Source organism: Mustela nivalis, assembly GCF_964662115.1.
Source record: "Mustela nivalis genome assembly, chromosome: 12".
Lineage (NCBI taxonomy): Eukaryota > Metazoa > Chordata > Mammalia > Carnivora > Mustelidae > Mustela > Mustela nivalis.
In genome coordinates, this window is record NC_139031.1 from 26,372,408 (window position 1) to 26,383,376 (window position 10,969).

The 10,969-nt window shown below is 37.4% G+C and overlaps 1 protein-coding gene across 1 annotated transcript in view; it reads right to left on the reverse strand.

The window, feature by feature from the left end:
• Positions 1-9,457, reverse strand: part of LOC309844883 (hyaluronidase-4-like) — an 81,496-nt gene extending 72,039 nt beyond the window's left edge. The window contains exon 1 of the mRNA XM_082692230.1: positions 8,994-9,457. The gene's annotated coding sequence lies outside the window, so the exon portion shown is untranslated. The remainder of the gene's footprint in view (positions 1-8,993) is intronic.
• Between the last annotated feature and the right edge of the window lie 1,512 nt (positions 9,458-10,969).

The window sequence follows — 10,969 nt, forward strand, 5'->3', positions numbered from 1 at the left end:
TCTTAAAGTTTTTTTGTTTTGTTTTGTTTTTTACTTATTTATTTGACAGACAGAGATCACAAGTAGGCGGAGAGGCAGGAAGAGAGAGAGAAGGGGAAAGCAGGCTCCCCAGCGAGCAGAGAGCCCGATGCAGGGCCCAATCCCAGGACCCCGGGATCATGACCTGAGCTGAAGGCAGAGGCTTTAACCCACTGAGCCACTCAGGCACCCCAGGTCAATGATTCTTAAAAGAAATTTACAGTAAAAAAAGCCAGTGAGTTTCTTTTTCTTTTCTTTTCTTTTTCTTACTTTTCTTTTTTTTTTTTTTTGAGTAATTTTAATGGTTATCCCTATCTCATTGCAAAATATTTAAGATACTCTAATCCGCAAGTCATTAGTTCAGCAAACCGTGGATAAAATTATGAACTTCACTTCTGGCAACCTCAGTCCTATAGTCCTATCAATCCAAGAGACATGGTTTTTGTTTGTTTGTTTTCAGAATTATCACAGAATGTCTCTGAGTATCAGGCTGTGCTCTGAGGCAAGAATTTATAGACAAGAGCTTGTCATTCTCACTGGTTCATTTATTCAGTGCTGTCTCACAGTTACTGAATTCTTCATACCTTTATTATTTGATGGCAAAAAAATACTTAATTACCTATCAAGGGTTAACAAACTTTCTGTGTATGGCCAGATAGTAAATATTTGAATCTTTGTGGGTTATACATGTTTCTGTTGCAACTACTCAGTTCTTCTATTGTAACATGAAAGTAGTCATAGACAATATTTAAAGAATGAGCATGGCTATGTTCCAATAAAGCTTTATTTATAAAAACAGGAAGCAGGCTAGATTGAGCCCTGGCTAGTTTGCTGACTCCTGCCCTAGAGCTTTCTGGAATCCCAATAAATTTTAGGTTGTAATAACCATAGGCAATCTCAACTTAGAATGTGAATTACAGTTTCACTGCCTCTTGCCCCTCGCAGCCACATAACCAATTCCAAATAACCCATCTTCCTTAATGATACATTATGTGCAACCAGCATTATGGTAGAAATGTTAGAATCACCTAGGGTTTCCAGTTCCAGCAACAGAAACTGACCCTAAATAACTAAAGCAAAGGGGAATTTATTGGAAGGATATTATGAGGCTCACAGATCAGCAGATTTCTCAAGCACAGGTCAGACCTCCTGGACCATGTTCCCATTCCACTTGATACTGTGTTAGGTCACTGCATAAAAACATCACACGGAAACTGACATGTAGATCAGGAGGTTACAGGTATCCTAGGTGCCTTGGCCAGATAAATGATTGTGATGGGGAAATGAATACGACCAAATACAGAAGTCTGATACCATAGGGACATTTTAGGAGGACATATAAAAATATCTTCTTCAAAATGAAGGGCATGTTGCCATTCCTAACATGTCTTTCCAGTAAAAAAAGGCTTGGTAGACATTTTTGGATGGTTATGTCAGCAGATACAGTTGAGTGCCTTATTTCAATTTATGTATCCAGTGTTTGCAAACTTCTATTTTGAAGTGGAGCCAAGAGTAAAAGAGGGCTTTCCAGTAAGTTCAACCTGAGGTAAGATGGTCTGCCAATCATCTCTTATGGCCCAGTAAATCCAATGGTGCTTGGAGAGCCTGGGGAAGATTGGGATGTTGTATGAAACTTCATTAAAACAGGAAGTTGTGACGGGGTCACACATTCTCCTTTTGTGTGTAAGAACATTATAATGTACATGCATGTAGATACCATCATTATGTAGGAACTGAATTAACGCACCAAGTCAGTTCTGATGCTTATTAGAGCTTTCCTCTTTCAGTGGTATGAAGTCTCAGTCTAACTGAATATAACATAAACATCTGTTTATGTAGCTTCAGTATGAAGAGTATCCAGATGAACAAAAAAAGTATCAGTATTCCACTGTGCATATCTTCCTATCTTAAAGAAGAAGAAAAGGAAATATGAGAAAGGAAATATGTAAATTAATTTTTAAACTACTTATTTAAATTAGTTAAAATGTTAGCTTAGGCAAGGATCTTTTAGTCCCAGGCAATAAAACCTCCCCCATCCCTGGAATAAGGCAAAAAAGAGGAATTTATATAAGATTTTTGAATTTATGGAGTATTCCTTAGTATCTAAGAGCAGGAAGTCATACTGGGTCTCAACTAGGAACTGGGCCACTAGCAGGGACACAGGCTGCTCTTCCTTGGAGCTCCCTCTTGGAGGGTGGGGGGGTTTGCATGAACTCCCATCTTCGCTTCATTCTGATTTCTCCCCTCAAAATGCCTTCTCTTCTTTCATGCACACAGAAAATGGCCACCGCACATTCCTTGCATTTATATGTCCTTAGTTGATGCAATTAGCACACACTAACATCTAGCACATAGGATTCCCAGATCCAGATCCCAATCCTGGATTGGTCCAGCCAAGATTAGGCGCTCAGCCCTGATCCAATTTTCTATGGGAGGGTCTTAGACCTTAGATTAGATTTTCTAAGCGCAAGGTCACAAAATAAAACATGGCTACCACTACTTCAGTACGGACATGAGCTTTTGTTAAAGAACAGGTATCTATTATAGGAAAATAGGGACGAGTAAAGGTAATATGTGGAATCTGATTATTGGTTTCACTGGTGCTAGGAATGCTGAAAAACCAAATAGGGAACAATAGAAACAGAGATTAGTAGAAAGAGAAAGTCACTAGAATTTTGAGTCTGGAAGGACAAAGGGAGAAGGAGGAACCAGAGATAGTTAGCAGTAGCTGGATCCTCAGCTGGCCCAGTCAGTGGAAGCTCTCTACTCTCAGAGAGGCCATCTCAGAAAAACAAAATACAAAACAAAACAAAACAAAGTTTCTTGACTGCTCTCTTTCTCCTGTCTTCCAGTCCTTAAAGTACCTCTCATTAACTTAACCTAGTTGAAAATCAGCTGATTTGGAAGCTGGGAATTGTACCCTTGTAGGAGTCACCCCTTTACAAAACAGAACAGAACAGAGGAAGAGTGAGAAATTGGTTTGATAGCAAATTCTCAAGGACAGGTATGATACTATTTGCTAAACTAACCTTAGAAGGTTGTATGTAGCCTTCTAAGTTCCCAGTCCCTGTGTCTCCTTCAGATACACACACACACACACACACACACACACACACACACACATATATATGTGTATACACACACACACATATATATATATTTTCAAATTCATTTTGTCTTGACTGGACTTCTTTCACTCAGAGTTTCTGCTCATTACTAGCTTTTAAATCATTTACCAATCATCAGATTCCACATGTTATCTTTACTCCGGGTTAGATTCATTCCGTCTTAAATACTTCATTTATGATTGCTTAGGTGGACCATGGTTGACCATATGAGCATCACTATGAGTATTTTTTTTTTATTGTACTTATTTGAGAGAGAGAGAGAGCACGAGTGGGGTGTGGGGAGGAGCAGAGGGAGAGGGAGAAGCAGGCTCCCCATGGAGCAGAGAGCCAAACATAGGCTTAATACCAGGACCCAAAGATCATGACCTGACCCCAAAGCAGATGCAAAAACCCCTCTGCGGGTTTTTGATTTCTCTGAAGTTTCTCTGAAGTCTCATAGGACTCCAGAGTCAGAGCCAAAGGCAAGAGTCTAAACCCAAACAAAACATAAGCCCCCGGATGCTTTAGAGACTAAGAAATTATTGTTTTTCACTGGTAACAGTTGAAATCAAGATTAAGTGATAACCAGACAGAGAAAAACAATTATTGGGCTTTGATGAAAGGACAATTTGTATCCAGCTTTATTTTTTTCTTAAACATTTGTCAGTATTGCTTTCCAGGCCCTGCTGAGCAGCAGGTACTGAAGCCCTTCACTTGTAGTTTATGCTTCAAGGGCTGTCACTAGTCTACTCAGTGCTTTTGTAGGAATTAGCAAAAAGTGTCTCCTCTGGGTGCCAGGGCTATAGAGTGTAAACTAGGCTATAGAGCGTAAACTAGGTTTTAGCTCATAGAAATTTAGAAATTATTAATCAGGATGCTGTGAGTGCAAAGGAAAAATGCTGGATTCAGAAACCTTCCTGGAAGAACTATTCTGTTGGTGTACCTCCTCCATCTCCTTGACCAATCCAGGAACCCAGCTCCCAGTGTTGAAAGTGCTGCCAGCTAAGGGTGCACAGCTGCTCCTCTTCTCCAGAGACTTGCCATTGCCTTTGGCTAGTGGGCATCACCATCCAAACTGCTACCTCCTCCCAAAGCCAATGGCTGAGAGTGTAATATATGACATACAAAAGGGTGATCCTCAAGAACTCAAGGTGACATTTCTGTGCAGTCATTTCTGCTTCAGAGCCTCATCTTCTGGATCAGACTATGGCCAGACCTCATCTGAGATGTCATTCTTGTGGCTATTTCTTTCCTCCCCTTGCAGCTTCCTTCATTCTGTTTTGAGTGTTTCCTGAACAACAGTCCCTCCAGAAATCATGTGTGCCTGAATCCCTATCTCAGGCTCTGCTTCTAGGGAACTCAGTCTAATACAAATACTAATTATTATTATTATTATTATTATTATTATTATTTTAACCTCTAGAGAAGGACAAATAGATTCTGGAGAAAGAGTACATAGAAATAATTAGTAATTTAATATTAAGGTTTAAGGATTCAATCTTAAAACAAGTGGCTAATTTGTACTTATAGATGAAATGACAAAATATTTTTCTTGGATAAGAATCTTAAAAATGGAGAAAACAAAGCAAGGAAGTGTTTTAAAACTTGATCTGTGCACTATAGGGTCTTCAGGTTACACATGTTTTTATGTATAAAGTACATATAAATATGGCTGAGTAGTTTGATTAACATTCTTGAAAATCTTTTTTGTGGGAATTGCTTACACCTTCCTTCTATTTAGTAGTAATAGCTACCATTTCCTGAGCAACAATTAAAGATCAGTTTTGTAGCAGGTGTTGTTATATACATAATTTCAATTTTACTCCTTGCAACAATCCCATAGGATAGTATTATCTAAATTTTACAGATGAGAAAAATGAGTTACAGTGACGTTAATTTGACCACTACAGAGCTGGTTTTCAATAGAGGTCTAACTGACTGCTATAATGTCTACCTTATTTTCATTATATTATGCTGCCTCTCCATGGAATTTTTAGATACATTTAATCAACAGCTGTTGCTGTGTAGCAAACCAAATATATCCAGCTATTCTCTTATACTTATTTGCTTTTTTCATTTTTAGGCACAGATGAACGAAGAGTTTGAACTATATAATTGTTAATGTCCCTTCCACCTCTAACACAAGGATTTGAGCTGAATGATTTTCCAAACAAGGAATAAGGAATTTATTCTAGTATAACCATTAACTCTGGATAAAGTCTTGAGTGTTCTATGTTTTTCTCATCTCTTAAAAAAAAAAAAAAACAACTAATAATATTAACTCCCAGCCATGGGAAATTGAGAAGCATGACTGATTTAGCAATTACCAAGTTTTGTGTAATCTAGTTTTGAATATAAATGATACGTATTAGAGTGACATTTCCATGAAACCATAGTCACCAATTACCCATTCCTTTCTGCTGCAGTAATTAGAAGTAAGATTTTTATGCTCAGGGTATAGAAATTCTTACCAGCCCCTCCTGCAATAGAGGTAGGCTTATCATTAGACATATATTCATTTTTATACTCCCAGAGGGCATTTATAATAATGCAAAAAATAGCATTGCTTATATTCTCTTATGCACTGCCTTTTTATCCATTACTTTTAAAAATGCTAGATGTCTTTCCAATTCAAAAATATGGGATTGATTATTTTTAAGCTGTAAAAAACCTTAGCAATCATTAATTAATTCCTTTCATTTCAGAAATCAGAAATGGAAGCATAAAGAAGTTGAGTGACTTTACTACGGTATATCAGAACTGAGATTAGAATAGCTAATCCATTTGCCCTAGCAGCTATTTTGCCAGATGTGAACAGTGAAGATGTTGTGCCTATGTCTAGGCCTTACACTGACAAGAATACACCCTAACAGGTTTTTTTTAATTAAAAAAATTAAGTTTTTATTTGAATTCCAGTTAACATGCAACGTAGTATTAGTTTCAGGTGTACAATATAGTGATTCAGCCCGTCCACACATCACCAGGCACTTATCACCACAAGTGCCCGCCTTAATCCCCATCCCGTTTTTTATATAATTTTAAAAATTTTTTAATAAACATATAATGTATTATTAGCCCCAGGGGTACAGGTCTGTGAATCGCCAGGTTTATACACTTTACAGTACTCACCATAGCACATACCCTCCCCAATGTCTGTAACGCCACCACCCTCTCCCTACCCCTCTCCCCCAGCACCCCTGTTTGTTTTTGTGATATTAAGAGTGTCTTATGATTTGTCTCCCTTCCCATCCCATCTTGTTTCATTTACTCATGTTGCATCTCCCCCCAGACCCTCCACGTTGCATCTCCACTTCCTCATATCAGGGAGATCATATGATAGTTGTCTTTCTCGGATTGACTTATTTTGCTAAGCATAATACTACCTCTAGTTCCAATCACATCATCGCAAAAGGCAAGATTTCATTTCTTTTGATGGCTGCATTGTATTCCATTGTATATATATACACCACATCTTCTTTATTCATTCATCTGTTGATGGACATCTAGGTTCTTTCCATAGTTTGGCTATTGTGGACATTGCTGCTATAAACATTCATACACCCTAATGGCTTTTATAGTTCCCTCCCCAAAAAGGAATGGGATTCAGATATGGCGGCCTAGTTCAGAAGAAATGTGGGATCTGTTGTTAGAGATTTTGATAATAGCTTTTAGCATGAATCATTTGCCAGAAAACTAAATCAAGGCCTGACTTCATCTGGGGAAGCAACTCTGAAAGCAAGTCCAGTACCCAGGCATATTAAAAACTGGAGTAAGAGCAAGGATCAGGACAGAAGGTCAATAGACTAGCCATCCCTAGGGACTCGGTGAGACAGATAGTTCTCAAAATGTGGTTCCCCCAACCAAGGGCAATGGAATTACCTGGGAAATTAAAGAAATTCCCGTTCTTTTAAAAAATTTTTAAAAATATTTTATTTACTTATTTGACACAGAGAGAGAGAGACAGGGAGAGAGGGAACACAAGCAGGGAGTGGGGGAGGAAGAAATAGGTACCCTGCTAAGCAGGGAGCCCAATGCAGGGCTCGATCCCAGGATGAACCCAGGACTCTGGCATCATGACCTGAGCCAACGGTGAACACTTAACAACTGGGCCACCCAGGTGCCCCAAGAAATTCCCATTCTTGAATTAGAAACTGAATCAGAAACAGTGGGGACAGAACTCATGAGTGTATATTTTAAAAAGCCTTCCTGTTGATTATGATGGGCTGATTTTCAAGAGGACATCTAGGGGGCTAAATTTACAACTACCAACAACTACCTCCCCCCTGTAGCATATAAGATATATAGCATTCTACACACCATATCTGAAGTGATTTCATGCTCTGGACTTGAATTCATTTGCTGGGCCACCTATAGCGAGAGCCATCCATGTCTGTTGCTCTAAGTTATAACCGCTCTCCCTGCTCCCACTAGGCTTTATGCAGATTTCTGTGTGTTGTATTTTCTTTCCAGATACTCTTTGAATATTATGTGATTAGTATTGTGTGGAAGAGTTTGGACAAACCAGTAAGTTTTCTTGTCTCGATTTTAAAGCATGTATAACCATTTTTGTACCTTATGAGAAATATTCATGTACTGTTCCTGGAATCAGAAGTGATCATTTGATCTAGGAATATACATTTAATTCAGTATAGGTTCAATATTAAGAATAAGGAAATATTAAAAAAAAGAATAAAGAAATATCAAGATGAATAAGACAGAGCTTTCAGGCTAATAATGGAAGAAACAGACATTTACAAACTAATTATATTTACCAAATAGAAAATTTGTATGTCACTGGCTTTGACAGCACATTATGATATATTAAAATGACACACAACAGTTTTCTTTAATGGACTGGCAAAGCAGCTATTAGTAGACAAATAACATCAAAGTGTATAATCTTATAGTTCCAATCCATTCAGCCATTACTAACTTTCCAAGAACAAACCTAGTTGACCTGGGTCAGGGGAAGGGATAACATTGTTAATTCTTATTTATTTATTTTTTAAAGATTTTATTTTTTATTTATTTATTTGAGAGAGAGACAGTGAGAAAGAGCATGAGAGAGGAGAAGGTCAGAGGGAGAAGTAGACTCCCCGTGGAGCTGGGAGCCTGATGTGGGACTCAAGCCCAGTACTCTGGGATCATGACTGGAGCCAAAGGCAGTTGCTCAACCAACTGAGCAACCCAGGCACCCCCGCTAATTCTTATTAAAGACCAAAAAAAAAAAAAAAGAAAAGAAAAAAAAAGAAGGAATGAGGAATGAAAAGGACTGCTTACTTCCTAGAGACAATTTTACAATTTTTTATGTGTGGGATATGCCTGTACTATATAAAATGCTGTCACCTTCATAAAACTGGAAAGCAAATACTAGTTAAATTTAATACTTAATATTATTGTTTTGTCTTTAAAAAGATCCCCTCTCTAGTCATCCAGTGTTCTAAAGTTCTGTCGATTGCCACCTTCTCTCCAACTGAATCAACTTGCTGCTGAGTGCCTACAAATATTCTTCCTAGGTTCAGGGAATTTCTGACCTTATGAATCTGCAGATCCCTAAAGTTGAACCTGAAATCACAGGCCCCCTTGCAGCAAGGGCACAGGTATGTGACTTTTCTCTAAACAGACAAATTCATGGGCAACTGTGATTTCAAAGCACAAAGAAGTGGGTGGCAAAGGAATCCATTCTGGCAAAGGTAGCAGCAGAAACACACAGCTTTAAAGAAAGAAAGAAAAGAAATATATGGCTTTTAGAAACCTAGAAGAGATTCTGGTTTCTTGTTCCCAATATTAGCAGTGGATTTATGGTGTCTGTGTCCAGAGATGATGACAGGTGAGAGTTCACTGGAGTAATTCCAGAGGGAAACTTACGTTTAGTTTCTAGTTGTGTAAAGAATACATCAGGACGTTTAACATTCGACCAACAGACATTCTGGAAAGAGAAGAGAAAAACTGAGTGGAGAAAATGATGAGAAAGTAACCTAACAAAATTTTCAAGTACCAAATAACACGAGTTTTTAGGTAGAAAAAGCCTTTGGAATACCCAGTACAATAACTGAATATATATAAAAAATGCCACTATGATACATCATCAAATTGCAGAATTCCATGAGCAAAGAGAAGATCCTAAGAACTTCTAGAAATAATAAAAAGTCACACAAAGGATCAGAATCAGAATCGTAGCTCCACATTTCAACAGCAATGTTGAAAATTAGAAATCAATGGAATAACACCCTCAGTTTCTGAATAAAATTGATTTTCATTCTGAAATCTATCTACCCTGTTAAACTATCAGCCAAGGATTATAATAAGACAGAATCTGATATGGAAGGTGTTAAAAATTTTACTTTCTATAGTTTTTTTTCTAGGGAAGTCACTAATGGATATAGACTACCAAAATGAAAGAATAAGCCAATTTAAATAACACAGGATCCAGAGACAGAGGCCCCAAGAATAAGAGGGTTGAAGGGAAATCCCAGATAACAGACATGTAGTCAAGAGAGCTATAGACTAGGTTAACAAAGGATGGGGGAGTACTCAGGGAGAGAGGTCTCTGATTTAAAAATAAACAAACAACAATGTAAATATATCAAATAGGTTTCTGATACATGTAATTACCTGGAAAATAGTATGGGGAGGGATTTTATAGTTGTTAAAGAATATGGAAAAAATGCAAAAATTAAACATAAGAAAATTTGAGGAAATCATTGAGGGGAAAAAAAAACCCCAACAAAGTTAAAGTAGTATAAGGATATAAATATAATCATAGTGCAACACTTGACTCATTAGAGACTAACGCACATTTTTCTGTGTGATAATGCCTTAAACACAAATTGTGCTATAACTATGTGGGAAGGGAGAGAAAAGTGGGAATGGTAGTTTAAGAGATAAATCCTTGCCATTTGTAATAGAAAGTTAATAAATAATACTTTAAATTGATCAAGTTAGTATATAGCAGCTTAGCCTAGTATTTATAAATACATACGTAAAAGCCAGAAGAAACAATGAGGATGTCTCTGGGGAGAGTGAGAACAGAGAAGGAAGCATGAAGATTCTATTTTTGTTGTTATAAACTTTGTCATATTTTTAAAATTATGCACATGTATCACTTTTATAAAACTAAATATTGATTTTAGAAAGTTCTATGCATCTTGAAATATATTCAAATACCCAATCATTATGTCGTTTACCTGAAACTGATATAATGTTACATGTCAATGATATCTCAATTTTTAAAAAGCCTCGATTTCAACTCTGAAATGGAAAAAGAACTACAAATTACTAAGACTGAAATAGAAAAGAGCAATAAAAACACAAAAATTATTGAAATAGAAAATCAAATAAACCTGATCAATATAACAACAACAACATATTAGATGTTAGGGATGACCATATCCTTCACCCTGATACTTTTAGTGAGGTAATGGGGATCTGTGGCGTCTTCAAATGATCCCAAGCATCCAAGATGCCCACTATTTCAATCAAGGTAGACTGACATGGAGCACATTATAAAAAAGGAAGCGATGTTCCCGCCCCCTCATCTGAAATAATTAAACTAAGAGCCATTGAATATTCATTAACATTAAAGAGCAACAACAGAGAAAACCAGTAAGCAGCACCCTGGGAACTATTACACACTTAGCTGTTTAAATAATTTCTTCAAAAAGGTACTGAGGTGGGAAACAAAGGCAGAACAAAAATTGTTAAATTTTCTTACTACCTACAGCCCATCGACACGTCCTTGAAACAGGCAGACTGACATTCCTCTAGGGACTCAACTGCCCCCTCAATGTTAATAATACTTTGCTAAGGGCAAAAGGCAATCCTAGCCTGACCACCCACCTCCA